Raw genomic sequence first — 16,675 nt, forward strand, 5'->3', positions numbered from 1 at the left:
TGGGTGCCTGGAAGGCTCACTGAGCTTGTGGATTCTGGGAAATGGGTCAGCCAAACCAAAAGAAGGCGGTGGAAAGCAACCTCCTTCATCCTTATTCCCATAACAACTCTGAAGTGGGTGCTAATATTAAAATCTCTTAAATTTAAAAAGGAGAGAGACTCATAGACATTAACTGGTCCACCCAACATCATCTAGCAAGTAAATGACGAGCCAGGATGTGGATCAAGTGGATCTGAGCTACCAATCTTGTATGAACCCCCATAAGTGACTAACCTGAAGCAGCCACCAGAGTGAAGATCCTGCTGTTCTGTTTATTAACTATCCAAGGGAAACTTCTGGGAGGAGTCAGAGCTCCAAATCTGACATGGGGTTTGTACTGTCTCTCCCACGGGGTCATTTTGAAGATGAAGTAAGAGAGGTTTGAAAAGCATCTAAAAAGTATTTGAAAATGACAGCAGTTGTGGTTAGATTCTTACTAACAGCTTTTGAAGGGTGATGACGGATTTCTTGTAATGTTCCAGAAAAAGCACCGTTTTTCTTTCCCATTAGAATGGTCATAAACTGATTGTTCATGGATGGAATTTTACGTAAAGGGCGGGTTTGTTTCTTGAACAGAGCAGGCCTGGAGGCCCCAGACTTTTGTTTTCATCTTCCAATGAAATGCATAAGGATCTGCCGTGGCTGCCTCTAGTCTTTGTGTTTGTAAGGTTAAAAAAAAAAAACACTATAGTGACATATAATTCATAATGAAAATTACATAAAAAACAAATATACAATTTAACAAAAGATTATAAAGTTTGCATCCACTGCCCACCACCCAGTTCAAGAAATAGAATGTGGGGCTCCCGGGTGGCTCAGTTGGTTAAGCGACTGCCTTCAGCTCAGGTCATGATCCTGGAGTCCCGGGATCGAGTCCCGCATTGGGCTCCCTGCTCAGCAGGGAGTCTGCCTCTCCCTCTGACCCTCTTCCTTCTCATGCTCTCTCTCTACCATTCTGTCTCTCAAATAAATAAAATCTTAAAAAAAAAGAAAGAAATAGAATGTGGCTGGTGGGCTAGAAGCATCCTGTTCCCCTCTTAATCATTACTCTATTCCCTACACAAAGCTATGACCCAGATGAGAAGGTAACCAGTTTCTTACTTCTCTTTATTTTATTATCATTTTTTTAAGTAGGCTCCATGAGCAGCATGGAGCCCAACATGGGGTTTGAACTCATGACCCTGAGATCAAGAGTTGGACACTTAACCGACTGAGCCACCCAGGTGACCCTGAAGTTTTTTTTTTTTTTAAGATTTATTTATTTATTTGAGAGAGAGAGAGAGCATGCATGCACGAGCAGGGGAAGGGGCAGAGAGAGAGAATATCCAAGCAGACCCCCCCTAAGCGTGGACCCTGACACAGGGCTCGATCTCATGACCCATGAGATCAGGACCTGAGCCAAAACCAAGAGTCAGATGCTTGACCAACTGAGCCACCCAAGTGCCCCAGAGATTTTTTTTAAGTAGGCTCCACACCCAACACAGGGCCTGAACTCAGGATCCCGAGATCAAGAGAGTCTGTGCTCCACCTGAGCTGGCCACCCACCCCAAAGATTTCATTTCATTTCATTTCATTTTTAAAAGATCTTACTTGTAAGTAATCTCTACACCCAACGTGGGGCTTGAACTCACGACACTAAGACCAAGAGTTGAATGCTACACCAACTAAGCCAGCCAGCTGCCCCTCATTTTTATTTTCTTGATTATTGATGAGATTGAGGGCTTTTTCAGGCTCATTGTCCACATTTGGACTTTTTCTTTGGTGAAATACCTTGGGGCATAAACTGATAAGCTGTCCACCAAAGTTGTTTTTTTTTTTAAGATTTTATTTATTTATTTGAGGGAGAGAGTGCAGGATGAGAGCGACAGCAGGAACAGGGGGTGAGGGGCAGAGGGAGAAGCAGACTCCCCGCTGAGCAGGGAGCCCAATACGGGACTCTATCTCAGGACCCTGGGATCATGACCTGAGCCCAAGGCAGACACTTAACCAACTGAGCCACCCAGGCACCCCCACCAAAGTTGCTTCTTTCTTCTCCTGGCCATACAGGTAGACCACATTTCCCTGCTTCCCTTGCAGACACGTGAGCTCATGGAATGCAGGTGGAAGTGACGGGAGCCACTTCTAGGCCTGGCCTTGACAAATCCCCCACCATGAAACTCTTTTCTCCCTCCTCTGCTGGCTGGATGCTCATGTCCAGGATGACTTTGGAGGCAACATATTGATGACAGTTGACTATCAGCCAGGGGATGTGGGTGACTTTGTAGAGCAGAATCTCCTCCGATGAGGAACATTAATTTTGGACTTTACTCGAGCAAGAAATAAAGTTCCACAACTGCGATCCTATAAGGCACTGAGATTTGGGGCTTGACTGTCCTCACTGTTAGTTCATCCTAACTAATATTTGCCCATTTTCCTATTAGGCCTTCTCTTTTGATTTAGGAGTTCTTTTGGGATGCAAGTCTTTTTTTTTTTTTAAGATTTTATTTATTTATTTGAGAGAGAGAGAATGAGAGATAGAGAGCACGAGAGGGAAGAGGGTCAGAGGGAGAAGCAGACTCCCTGCCGAGCAGGGAGCCCGACATGGGACTCGATCCTGGGACTTCAGGATCATGACCTGAGCCGAAGGCAGTTGCTCAACAAACTGAGCCACCCAGGCGCCCCGGGATGCAAGTCTTTTGTCAGTTATACATGTTACAAACACATTCTAGCCCTCAGTTCACCTTTTCATTCTATCAATCCTGCGTTTTAAAGAACGAAAATTCTTCATTGTAATATGATAAAATGTGTCACTCTTTTCCCTTATGATTAGTGTGATTTTGCATTTGTTCATAAAACTTTTCCACCTGGGGGCGCTTGGGTGGCTCAGTCGTTAAGCATCTGCCTTCAGCTCAGGTCGTGATCCCAGGGTCCTGGAATCGAGGCCGCATCGGGCTCCCTGCTCCGCGGGAAGCCTGCTTCTCCTCTCCCACTCTCCCGGCTTGTGTTCCCTCTCTCGCGGTGTCTCTCTCTCTGTCAAATAAATAAATCTTTAAAAAAAAAACAAAAAAAAAACCAAAAAAAATAAAAAAATAAAAAAACTTTTCCATCTGGGGTTAAGAACGTATTCTCTGGTTTTGTTTTCTAAACTTTTTTTTTTAAGATTTTATTTTTAAGTAATCTCTACACCCAACGTGGGGCTTGAACTCACAACCCCGAGATCAAGAGTCAGTCACATGCTCCACTGACTGAGGCAGCCAGGCATCTCCCCCTGTCCCCTTTTTTTGGTATGGTGTGAAGTAGGAGTACAACTTTGTTTTCTCTTTGTGGATGTGTGAATATCAGACTGTGACAGCATCATTTTTTTTTTTTACGATTTTTTATTTATTTGACAGGGAGAGACACAGCAAGAGAGGGAACACAAGCCGGGGGCGGGGGGGCAGGGTGGGAGAGGGAGAAGCAGGCTTCCCGCCGAGCAGGGAGCCCGATGCGGGGCTCGATCCCAGGACCCTGGGACCATGACCTGAGCCGAAGGCAGATGCTTAACGACTGAGCCACCCAGGCGCCCCGATCCCTGCATTTCTATACATATTTTAGAATCAGCTTGTCAGGTTCCGCAAAATAAAGCAAACAGAAAATCCACTGGGATTTTGACTGGTATTACTTGACTTCTATAGCTTATTTGGGGGGAGAATCGATAACTCTTCCAATTAATCAGTATATTACAGCTGTCTAGTCATTTGTGACTTCTTGAACATCTCTCAGTACAGTTTATAGTTTTCTCTGCAGATGTATTCCACTTGTCTTTGCTCGTTTTATTTGATGAATTTTAACTATCTGATAAATTTTATGCTGTTAAAACACAGGTTATATTTTAGTTCAATCTGCTTCATTAAAAATAATTTTTGGGGCGCCTGGGCAGCTCAATCAGTTGGGTGTCCGACTCTTGATTTCAGCTCAGGTCATGCATGATCTCAGGGTTCTGGGATCAAGCCCCATGTCGGGCTCCACCCTCAGTGCAGACTCTGCTTGAGATTCTCTCTCTGCTCCTACCCCGACTCATGCACACACTCTCTCTAAAATAATAAATAAATCTTTTCTTTAAAGATTTTACTTGTTTATTTGACAGAGGGAGACACAGCCAGAGAAGGAACGTAAACAGGGGGAGTGGGAGAGGGAGAAGCAGGCTTCCTGCGGAGCAGGGACCCCGATGCGGGGCTCGATCCCAGGTCCCAGACTAAATTGTCCTATCATGCCTTCTAGCAGCTCTTTTCTCCTACACACCCATCCCGACAGTCGACAGTCGCTCTGGCAGTTTCTCCCGGAGGCTGGTGGTGCCTGTTACCTCCTCTAAAGAGCTGATAAGACTGAAGAGAGGAGAGACACAAAGATACTATGTGGGGAGGGGGAGAGCAAGCCCTCCCCCAAATTCCAGAGAGACAGCTGTGCCAGGAGACCATTAAAAATTCAAGGTCAAGGCATTTTCTTTATTTCTCCCACCCCAATATTCTCCAGTCCTGCTTTCCTCCTGACTGCTAGACCCTGGGTTATTCTTTTTCCTACTAAAAACACCACTTCATTAAATAGATAAGACATTTAAACATTAACATCTGAAGTCTACATTTACCTGTAGAGGACATGAAAATGATCTTTTGGTAAAAAATTTTTAAATATTACAAATAGAGGGGGCGCCTGGCCGGCTCAGTCACTGGAACGCGTGACTCCTGATCTCGGGGTTGTGAGTTCGAGCCCCACGTTGGGGGTAGAGATTACTTAAAAAGAAAATCTTTAAAAAAATCTCTTTTAAAAAAAGAAAACTTTACAAATAGGGCTGCATTGACGCTTCCTATCTAAACCCACTGGATTCTATCATCACTTAATTTCATCCCTGGGTTTACCTGCCAGTTTTAGGATTCATTTGGGATTCAAACCCGGTCCAGTCTTTTGAAGATTTATTTATTTATTTTGAGAGAGAGAGAGAGAGAGAGGAAGAGAGAGAGTACAGTCTTTTCATTCAGTCAGATGCTCTTGAGGACCTTTCTGGCCCACCCTTCAGGCCGCAGAGCACCTCAGACAAGTGGCAAAAGCTCCCAGCCCACAGAACTCTACCCCTGTCCACATTTTCAGAAGCTACACTTTCATCTCCCACCACCATTCTCATCTCTGCCACCTGGAGAGCTGACCAGGAAAGCAGACCCACTGGTGGCTTGGGCTCTGCTGCGTTCCTGTGTGGCCTCGGGCCTTTTCTCTTCAGCCTCTTCTCCAGGGAGGCTAAAATGGAAGTGAGAGAACAAAACCCTGGGGGGAGGGGCAGCCAGGGCCCCTTCCCTCCACCTCCGCAGGTGGCCTCTGATCAGGACCTGGTTACCTGGGTGACAAGAGTTGGTCGTCAGGCTTTGGGGGAGGCCCCCTAGTCAGAATGCTAATTTACTCTTTTTCAAATCTCCCTCAATTCTTTATTATTTTTCTTTAACAAGGTGCTGCCGCCTGGATTTAAAGGGACTTGATCCTTTGTTGGCCTTTCAGAATGTTTTTTAAAGCAATGTTCTGATGGAAACACCCCGCCCCCCCCATCTGAAGTAGTTTCCTCACAGAGCTTAGGGCTTGGCTAGAGTGGACTCTGGGGTGCGTCCACCTGGAGATGGTCCACGCCTGCCTGTGGGGAAGGGCCGTCCCAATCTCAGGAGTGTGCTGGAGGAACCCAGGTGCCCCATTACGAAATGTCCTGAAGGGCCCAGAAGGTTTAGGAATTCCAGTCCTGGGCCCAGGAGGCTTTGTACTTCTAGACCCCCAGTCTCCTCATCTCTAAATGAAGAGCTTTCACTTCTGCCACATTCTTAGATGCCTCTGTGCTTTCATGTTAGCTGTAAGCCGAACAGTGTCCCCCCCACCCAATTCCTCTGTCAAAGGCCTTACCCCGAATGTGACCATATCTACAGATGGGGTCTACAGGAGGTAGTCAAAGTGAATGAGGTCATAAGGGTGGGGACTGAATCTAATAGGAGGGAAGCCTTGTAAGAAGAGGAAGAGACACACATGGGCACCTCTCCATGGGAGACACAAGAAGTGTGTCTGCAAGCCAGGGAGAGGCCTCTCACCAGAACTCGACTCCTCCAGCACCCTCCTGATCCCAAGACTTCCAGCCTCTAGAACTGAGAGAAAATACCACCCTTGTTTAAGCCACCCAGGCTGTGGTATTTTGTTATGGCGGCCAGAACTGACTAATGCAAAATTGTTTAAGACTCGTTTTGTTTACTTGAATACACTTATATAAAAAGGACACTTGACTTTCCCTTTGTAATTGAAAAATCGGAAGCACTCACCATAACTAGAATGAATCAGGGCTAACCAGGCACAGAACCTTGAACCCAGGATACGCTTAGGGGCCTAGAAAATGCGTTAATGTAAATTTCTTTTAAAATCAGAAGAAAAGGGGCACCTGGGTGGCTCAGTCGTCAAGCGTCTACCTTTGGCTCAGGTCATGATCCCAGGGTCCTGGGATGGAGCCCCGCATCAGGCTCCCTGCTCAGCGGGGAGCCTGCTTCTGCCTCTCCCACTCCCCCTGCTTGTGTTACTTCTCTTGCTGTGTCTCTGTCAAATAAATAAATAAAATCTTTAAAAAATAAATAAAAATAAAATCAGAAGAAAAAGAAATACAATAATGAACCCAGCCTGGATTATATTCTTATTTTTCACCAATACAGTCACAAAATATAATTTTTAATTCTTCCTTTCTTTTTTTTTTTTTAAAGATTTTTATTTATTTATTTGAGAGAGAGAGACAGAGATAGTGACAGAGAGCATGAGTGGGGAGGAGAGGGAGAAGCAGGCTCCCTGCTGAACAGGGAGCCTGACATGGGGCTCAATGAGATTGAGATTATGAGCTGAGCCGAAGTCAGAGGCCCAGCCAACTGAGCCACCCAGGCGCCCCACTGTCTTTCTTTCTTTTAAGGAAGGAAGGGGCCCACCAAGGCTAAAATGCCTAGGACCCATGAAAGTTAGAATGCAGCCCTGGAATGAATGTACCTATAAAAGAAACAGAATGATGTTACTAACTTCTAGCAGATTCTGCCCACTGAAAATTCTTTTCATTTTTTTAGAGAGAGAAAGAGAGAGAGCAAGCAGGGGTGGAGGGGAGGGGCAGAGGGAGAGAGAATATCTCAAGCAGACTCCCTGCTCAGCAGGGACCTGACATGGGGCTGGATCTAAGGACCCCAAGATCATGACCGGAGCTGAAATCAGGAGTCGATCATCTAACCAACTGAGCCACCTAGGCGCCCCTGCCTGCTGAAATTTCTCTATCTCCTTTCTGTGATTCCTTAGTCCTTGTTAAAAAAGGAGATTAAGATGTGTTAGGTTTTAGCTAGTAAAGACTACTGGCCCCAAATTGATACTTTGTCCTTGAGAAATCAGGAAGGGTCAAAAGAAATTGAAAAAAGAAAACCTTTCTCAGTCTGTGATTTTTTGTTATCTGTACACCCAAAATTGCTTGACAGCCCTTCCGTGAGTTCATCCTGTACTGGGGAGACACTGGGTTTGATGATGATGATGGTGATGAAGATGATAATGTTGGTTATCATAGTCCTGTGGTCCAGGTTTGGTATGAGTGCTTCCTGTATTTCAGGCCCTGGGCTAGAAATTTTCGTATTCAAATCTCACATAATCCTCACAAGGACATTGGGAACACAGCACTGTTATTTCCCTTTTATAGATAAACTAAAGCTTAGACAGGTTAAGTAACTTGCCCAGAATCACTTAGAAAATGTCAGAGCTTTAAATCCAGGGCTGATTGGCTCTGAATCCCATGTTCTTTTTTTTTTTTTTAAGTTTATTTATTTATTTATTTATTTGACAGAGAGACAGAGCGAGAGAGGGAACACAAGCAGGGGGAGTGGGAGAGGGAGAAGCAGGCCCCCCGCTGAGCAGGGAGTCTGATGCGGGGCTTGATCCCAGGACCCTGGGACCATGACCCGAGCCCAAGGCAGACGCCCAACGACTGAGCCACCCAGGTGCCCCTGAATCCCATGTTCTTTTTTTTTTATCTTTTAATTTTTTATTGTTATGTTAATCACCATATATTACATAATTTGTTTTGGTGTAGTGTTCCATGATTCATTGTTTGTTCATAACACCCAGTGCTCCATGCAGAACGTGCCCTCTTTAATACCCATCACCAGGGCAACCCATCCCCCCACCCCCCTCCCCTCTAGAACCCTCAGTTTGTTTTTCAGAGTCCATCATCTCTCCTGGTTCGTCTCCCCCTCTGACTTACTCCCCTTCATTCTTCTTCTCCTGCTATCTTCTTCTTTTTCTTTTTTCTTAAAATATGTTGCGTTATTTGTTTCAGAAGTACAGATCTGTGATTCAACAGTCTTACACAATTCACAGCGCTCACCGTAGCACATATCTTCCCCAATGTCTATCACCCAGCCACCCCATCCCTCCCACCCCCCACCACTCCAGCAACCCTTAGTTTTTTCCCTGAGATTAAGAATTCCTCATATCAGTGAGGTCATGTGATACATGTCTTTCTCTGATTGACTTATTTCACTCAGCATAACACCCTCCAGTTCCATCCACGTCGTTGCAAATGGCAAGATCTCATTCCTTTTGATGGCTGCATAATATTCCATTGTGTATATATACCACTTCTTCTTTATCCATTCATCTCTCGATGGACATCTTGGCTCTTTCCACAGTTTGGCTATTGTGGACATTGCTGCTATAAACATTGGGGTGCACGTACCCCTTCGGGTCCCTACATTTGTATCTTTGGGGTAAATACCCAGTAGTGCAATTGCTGGATCGAATGGTAGCTCTATTTTCAACTGTTTGAGGAACCTCCATACTGTTTTCCAGAGGGGTTGCACCAGCTTGCATTCCCACCAACAGTGTAGGAGGGTTCCCCTTTCTCCACATCCCCGCCAACATCTGTCGTTCCCTGACTTGTTAATTTTAGCCTGAATCCCATGTTCTTAATCCCTAGGTTACACTTCCTATTTTTGTTTCCCTCTTTTCCATTAATTTTCTTAAAAACAACAACACACACGCACATTGCAGGGGTGCCTGGGTGGCTCAGTTGGTTGGGCATCTGACTCTTGGTTTTGGCTCTGGTCATGGTCTCAGGGTCTTGGGATCAAGCCCCAAGTCTGGGGGAGTCTGCCTGAGATTCTCTCTCCCTCTCCTTCTGCCCCTCCCCTCACTTGCGCGCGTGAGGGTTCTCTTTCTCTCTCTCAAAAAAAAAAAAATCTTAAAAAAGCACATTGTATTTGTTTATAGTTTTGAATGGATAGTTATTTACATAGGATAACATTTTTAAGATACCAAAGAGTGGAAAGTAAGTCTCCTTCCCACCCCATCCCAAGATAGTTTCCCTCACCAAACTGATGAACGACTCATCAGTTTCTTTCATTCTTTTTTTTTTTTTAAAGATTTTATTTATTATTTGGGAGAGAGAGAGAGAGAGCATGAGTGGGGAGTGGGGGCAGAGGGAGAAGGAGAAGCTGACTCCCCACTGAGCAGGGAGCCTGATATGGGGCTCTATCCCAGGACCCTGGGATCAGGACATTAGCCAAAGTCAATCGCCCAACCAACAGCCACCCAAGCACCCCCACTCATCAGTTTCTTAAGCATCCTTCCAGGTTAGTCTATAACTGTTTAAAGATAGTTTCTAGAAAAAAGCAAAATCATGACTCATAGAGATATAAAATGGACGCATATTAAAGATTTCATTCTACTCATTAATCAATGAAGGAACCAGGCAGATGTTAGAATCACTGAATCTGAAAACAGACACATTTATAGATCAAAAGTATTGAAATAAATATGCAAATAAAGGCAAAACTGGTTTTCCAATGGGGTGGTGGAAAGGAAGTCAATTAAACCTCTATTGGACAGAAAGAATTTGCATGTCTATAAGGATATTTTGCAAGCTATCAGCTACTACAATTTACAGAGTTGTATAATAACTCAAAGACAATGAAAGGCAGACAGTTCGGAAGGGGTGCGCTGAATATAGACACATTTTTTTCCCTCCCAAACTGATAACTACTCTATTAGGTTCTTAAGTACCCTTTCTGGTTACTCTCTAACAAGCAAACATAAATGTATACTCTGTAGTCTCTAAACACACACATTTGGTACCATACTGTCCATGGTGTCTGAAAAGTATTTTTTCCCAACTCCTTTTCAGTTGATCTCTGAGACACCTTGTCAATGACGGAACTGTCACAAAGGAAGGTTTTGCCTTATCAAAGGGTAGAAGGTGACAGTTCTCCACCCTAAAGCCCCTGGAAGGGTCCTGAGCAGAGAATAGGCACGGTATATGTACACATCTGGGTTTGCAAAGGCCACAGGCATCACGAAGCAAGGAAAACCCTGATGCTGGGGAAGAAAGAAGAGTTTGCAGGTAGGAATATAGTATCAGGGAGGACAAATTTTATTCCACCGTGGTCTAAGAAACAAAATGACATGAGACAGATTAACAGGAGAAAATCAAACAAAAGTTTAATAACATGTATAATTCCCTTATACGAGGGAGAAACCCAGGAAAACTAAGTAACTCCCCCAAATGGCCAAAGCCACCACCTTAAATACCATCTTCAGCTAAAGAGAAAAAATGGGGATGGAGAATCCGTTATGGGAGGTTACCAAGAAAAGCACAGTAAACGAGGTTAAAATTATTACACAGATTTACTTCCATGCCTGATTCATTGATAAATCTCTAGAAATTGAGTCATCCGCCTCTTCCTGGTGTAGAGGGAAACACCTTACAAATGGAAATTTCTCTTCTTTTTTTTTTTTTTAAAGATTTTGTTTATTTATTTGACAGAGAGCAGGAACAGAAGCGGGGGGTCAGGGGAGTGGGAGAGGGAGAAGCAGGCTTCCCGCCAAGCAGGGAGCCTGATGTGAGGCTCAATCCCAGGACCCTGGGACCATGACCTGAGCCAAAGGCAGACGCTTAACCAACTGAGCCACCCAGGTACCCCCCCCTTTTTAAAGATTTATTTATTTGAGAGAGAAAGCCCATGTGCATGGAAGTGGGGAGAGGGGCAGAGAGAGAGAGAGAGAATCCCAAGCAGACTCCCTTGCTGAGAGTGGAGCTGGACATGGGGCTCAATCTCAGGACCCCAAGATCACGAGCCCAGCAGAAATTGAGAGCTGGGCGCTCAACCAACTGAGCCACCCAAGTGCCCCCGAGGATTTCTCTTCTAAATGTGAATGTCTTTTACAAAAGGCTAACTTCTACTTGGTTTCCAGAACTTCTCTTGAGTCTGCAGTTTCTTAAAAATAACTAGCTTAAAGCAATATGTCAAAAGATAAATCAGTATGCCAAAGAGCCATATCTTGGGGTGGCAAAACTTGCTCCCTACAGTAGCAAATACAAAGAGACTCCAGAGTAGGGGTTCCTTACAGGACCAAGCAGCTGAAAAAAGCAGATGAAATTTGGTAGGCCAGGAGAAACAAGGTGGTGAGGGCAATAAGCAGGGGCATGAATTCTGCTCTAAGGGAGAAGCCCCTACATGGCTCCAGCCAACCATCGCCGAGACTGAACATGGGCCTCTATCGCCAAGTGCCTCATTTTCCGAGATAAGCCAGAAATAAAAATTTTAATGTAAAAACCTTTCAGTTTTAAAGGAAGAATATCTTTTTTAAAGATTTTATTTATTCATTCATGAGAGACAGAGGGAGAGAGAGAGGGAGAGAGAGAGAGAGAGAGAAGCAGAGGGAGAAGCAGGCTCCCAAGGAGCAGGGAGCCTGACGCGAGACTCGATCCCAGGACCCTGGGATCATGACCTGAGCCGAAGACAGACGCCCAACCATCTGAGCCACGCAGGTGCCCAAAGGAAGAATATTTTTAAAAAATTTTATTTTTAAGGGTGCCTGGGTGGCTCAGTTGGTTAAGCGACTGCCTTCGGCTCAGGTCATGATCCTGGAGTCCTGGGATCGAGTCCAGGGATCGAGTCCCACATCGGGCTCCCTGCTCAGCAGGGAGTCTGCTTCTCCCTCTGACCCTCTTCCCTCTCGTGCTCTCTATCTCTCATTCTCACTCTCTCTCAAATAAATAAATAAAAATCTTTAAAAAAAATTATTTTTAAGTAATCTTTATGCCCAATATGTGGCTTGAACTCACAACCCCAAAATCAGGAGTCACATGCTCCACCAACTGAGCTGGCCAGGTGCCCCTAAAGAAAGAACATTTTAAATTTTATTTATTTATTTATTTGAGAGAGAGAGAGCACAAGCGGAGGGGCAGCAGGCAGAGGGAGAAGCAGGTTCCCCACTAAGCAGGGAGCCCGATGTGGGACTCAATCCCAGGACCCTGGATCATGACCTGAGCCAAAGGCAGATGCTTAACCAACTGAGCCACCCACGCACCCCGAATATTTTAAATTTTAAATGTTATTCATTTTTGAAGAGGTTGATGAGAGAAAAACTCTCTAAAGGCCTGATATACAAGAAAAACCATTTTAGATTTCTTTCTAAGTCAACACGACTATATATAAACTTTGCTCAAATCAAAAGCCTAATTTATGGCCGGCCACACAAGCATTGTACATCTGTTTTGTGAATGAGTCACCTAAAGGAAAACCATTTTGTCCTGGAGATATCACTCAATGCTCCCATTTCCTGCATTCCTTTACGATAGAGCTCGTGATTCCTTACTATATGCTAATCTATAACCTTTGAGCTTTTACAAGATGTCAAAAGTATATAACCTGTAAAATCCATTCATTCTCCAGAATGCTTTCTTCCCTGTGAAGAGCAGGTTTCCCCAGGCATCTGTCTTAACTTTGGTTCGAATAAAACTCTCTTTTCTACTTTTGGAGATTCTAAAAGGTTTGCTCACTTGCGTCAATAGGTAGTTCATTCACATTTTTCAAAACTTTAAAAGGAAATGAGGTTTATAGTGAAAAGACTTCCTCTCCCCTCAGTACCCAGTTACCTAGTTACCCTCACTAGAGACAAACACAGAAATCTTGCATCCTTCCAGAGATGTTGTGGGCATACACAGGCAAATACTATTTTTCCTCTACTTACACAGATTATAACATACTTTTTACATTGTACCATATATTTTTTTAAAGATTTTATTTATTTATTTGACAGAGAGAGAGAGCACAAGCAGGAGGTGTGGCAGAGGGAGATGGAGAAGCAGACTCCCTGCTGGGCAGGAGTCGGATGCGGGACTCCATCCCAGGACCCTGGGATCATGACCTGAGCTGAAGGCAGACGCCTAACCGACTGAGCCACCCAGGCGTCCCCACATTGTACCGTAGTTTGCTTTTTTCCATAAAGTTTATCTTTATGAGCCTTCTCTATCAGTACATAAATAGCTTCCTCATTTTTGCTTATGGCTGCTTTGTATTTACTTGTATGGATATTCCATACTTTATTTAACCAGATCCCTCTTGATAGTGATTGTTTCCAAAGTTTTGTTGTAATAAGTAAATCTGTACTTACATTATTTCATACATTGATAAAATAAAATTTCCTACATCTATAAAATAAAATGCCTAGAAGCAGAACTGATGAATCAAGGGGATGCGTATTTATCATTTTGCCAGTTACTGACAACTTGCTCATCGTAGAGACTGTACAAATTTACATTTCTACCAGCAATATGCAAGTGCCTATTTTCCTACACTCTCCCAAAGATGTATACTAATTATTCAACTTTTAAAATTTTGCCAGTCTGGGGGCACCTGGGTTGCTCAGCGGTTAAGCGTCTGCCTTCGGCTCGGGTCATGATCCCAGGGTCCTGGGATCAAGCCCCACATTGGGTTCCCTGCTCGGTGGGAAGCCTGCTTCTCCCTCTCACACTCTCCCTGCTTGTGTTCCCTCTCTCGCTAGCTCTCTCGTCAAATAAATAAATAAAATATTTTTAAAAAAATAAATAAAATAAAATAAAATTTTGTGAATCTGATAGGTGAACAAAAGTACTTTGGTGTGCTTTTCATATATACATTTATCCTATTGTAAGCATAGCCACTGATCTTTCACGTTTTTTATTTAGAATTTATTTATTTAAGATTTTATTTATTTATTTGAGAGAGAGAGAGTGAGAGACAGAAAGCACAAGAGGGGAGAGGGTCAGAGGGAGGAGCAGACTCCTGCTCAGCAGGGAGCCTGATACAGGACTTGATCCTGGGACTCCAGGATCATGACTTGAGCAGAAGGCAGTTGCTTAACTAACTGAGCCACCCAGACACCCTTAGATTTTATTTTTTAAAGTAATGTCTGCATCCAATGTGGGGCTTGAACCCATAACCCTGAGATCAAGAGTCACATGTTCCACTGACTGAGCCAGCCAGACACCCCTCACATGTTTAAGAACAATTTCTTCATGCTTTTCATTGAATTTTTTCATATCTTTTGTCCATTTTCTACTAGAATTGTTGAATTTTTATTCAAAGGTACTCTTTATGCATTAGGGGTACTAACTCTTTGTTTGCAATAAGTTGCAAATAAGTTTTCTACTTTGACACTTAAGTCTTTCATTTTTAAAATGTTGCACCATATTAAAAAGAATGTACAAGCTACATAAAACATATCTGCAAAATTGACTGCATTTCTGAGCCACCAATTTGCCCTATTTTTTTTAAAGATTATATTCATTTATTTTAGAGGGAGAGAGAGTGAGGGGGAGGCGCAGAGGGAGAGGGACGAGCAGACTCCATGCTAAGCGTGGAATCCAACATGAGGCTCGATCCCACGGCCCCAGCATCATGACCCGAACCGAAATCAAGAGTCAGACACTCAACTAACTGAGCCACCCAAGCACCCCCAGTTTGCCATATTTGTTAGTCATAAGACAACAGATGGGAAAACAAAGGTAGGGAGGCTATAAATTGCATTGACCAGAGTCATGCAGATAGGAGCATGGAACTCACCATACCCCGGTTCTGGACCAGGGAGTAATTCCTAATAACCAGCTCTTCCTGATGGCAACACAACAGTCCAAGGGTGTGGAGATTACTTAAAATAAATAAGCAAAAATTTGTTTTAAAAAAACAATGTTAGGGGCGCCTGGGTGGCTCAGTCGTTAAGCGTCTGCCTTCGGCTCGGGTCATGATCCCAGGGTCCTGCGATCGAGCCCCGCATCGGGCTCCCTGCTCCGCGGGAAGCCTGCTTCTCCCTCTCCCACTCCCCCTGCTTGTGTTCCTTCTCTCGCTTTGTCTCTCTCTGTCAAATAAATAAATAAATAAAATTCTTTAAAAAATTTAAAAAAATAAAACAATGTTAAAAGTAGTAAAAATAACACTAATAAATATTAAAATGATGTTTGGTCGCTGCCCAGGAGCGAATATGCTGGGTTGGAGGAACAGAGATGTCTGAGTTTGTTCTCTGGGAGCAATGGGAATACTATCTTCCCAAATAGGAGAACCCTTTATCCTTCTCTCCCATTCCTCCTTTCTACAACGTGTATTGCGTGTGTATTGAGCACTTACCAGGGCAGGCCCTGGGTGGAGCAAGACAGTGGCTGCATTCTTTCTCTCTGTCTAAATAGCCTGAGAGCTCCTCAAGGACAGGGGACCCCACTTTATTTATTTATTTAAGATTTATTTTTAAGTACTCTCTATACCCAACCTGGGGCTTGAACTCACAGCCCCAAGATCAAGAATCACATGCTTCATGGACTGAGCCAGCCAGGCGCCCCAGGGACCTCACCTTCTCATCAGGGTGTTCCCCAAAGGCAGGGCCTGGCACTCCATAGTAAATGCTCATTAACGAAGATGCACGATCAGAGGTAGGTTCAAATGCCTTTCTTCCCTCACCTTTCCGACAGTTTCCTAGTCACTTCTGGCATATAGAAGATGCTTAGTTAGTTTACTGAATTGAATTAAACAGAATTAATCGTTCAGCAAATGCATCCCACATCTGAGCAGAGAAGTTACTTAGTTCTAACACAGATAAAAACTATATGGGGTACAAGCTCAGAACTCAAAATATGCCGATTTCCTTCCTCATTTGGACTTTTGACAGGGGTTGGTCAGTCCTCCCAAGGAGTCCAGTGTTACTAGGAGATTCTTTCCCAGATACTGCTCCGTGCTCGGGGGCTGCTATTCCATGGTGGTCTCAGGGTCCGGCTAGGCGAAAGGTCTCTGCCCTTGCACAGAGGGGTGGAGACCCCAAGCTGTGTGTTGGGGTCGCACATTGTAGGCCCATAAGGGAGGCCGAGAAGCCTCCCCGGAAGAGAGGCTCCTGAAGTCCATCTTGGGGCTCCCGCCACCCAACTGTTTCCCAAATTAGCACATAGTGGCCCTCACTAAACATTAAACCCAGTCAAGGACCGAATGAATTGTGGACGGAATCCGTAAAGCGAGAGGAATGGGTCCAACAGCTCCCCCTTGCGGTGCTCTGCACCCAAGCCGCCAACTGGGAGAAGCGTTCCTGCGGTCCCACCAGCGAATGCTGCTGGACACCACAAAGAGCCGAGCTGCCAGGGGATGTCGTCCAGCCACCCCCCATCCATTTTTAGAGACGGGGCACTGGGCCCAGGGTGGGTAAGTGGCTTTTCCAGCGGGGCCCCAGGAACGCGCTCCAGCGGTTCAGGGCGGCAGTCTGACGGCGGAGGCCGCGGGCGACCTGCGGCGGGGCTGCGCTGGCACCGCGAGCAGCCTGTGCTGACTCACGGAGTGTCCTGCAGGTGGCACGG

The sequence above is a fragment of the Eumetopias jubatus genome, unplaced genomic scaffold, assembly GCF_037043125.1.
Source record: "Eumetopias jubatus isolate StellerSeaLion01/CBP00866 unplaced genomic scaffold, mEumJub1_p1.0 scaffold_13, whole genome shotgun sequence".
NCBI classification, from domain to species: domain Eukaryota; kingdom Metazoa; phylum Chordata; class Mammalia; order Carnivora; family Otariidae; genus Eumetopias; species Eumetopias jubatus.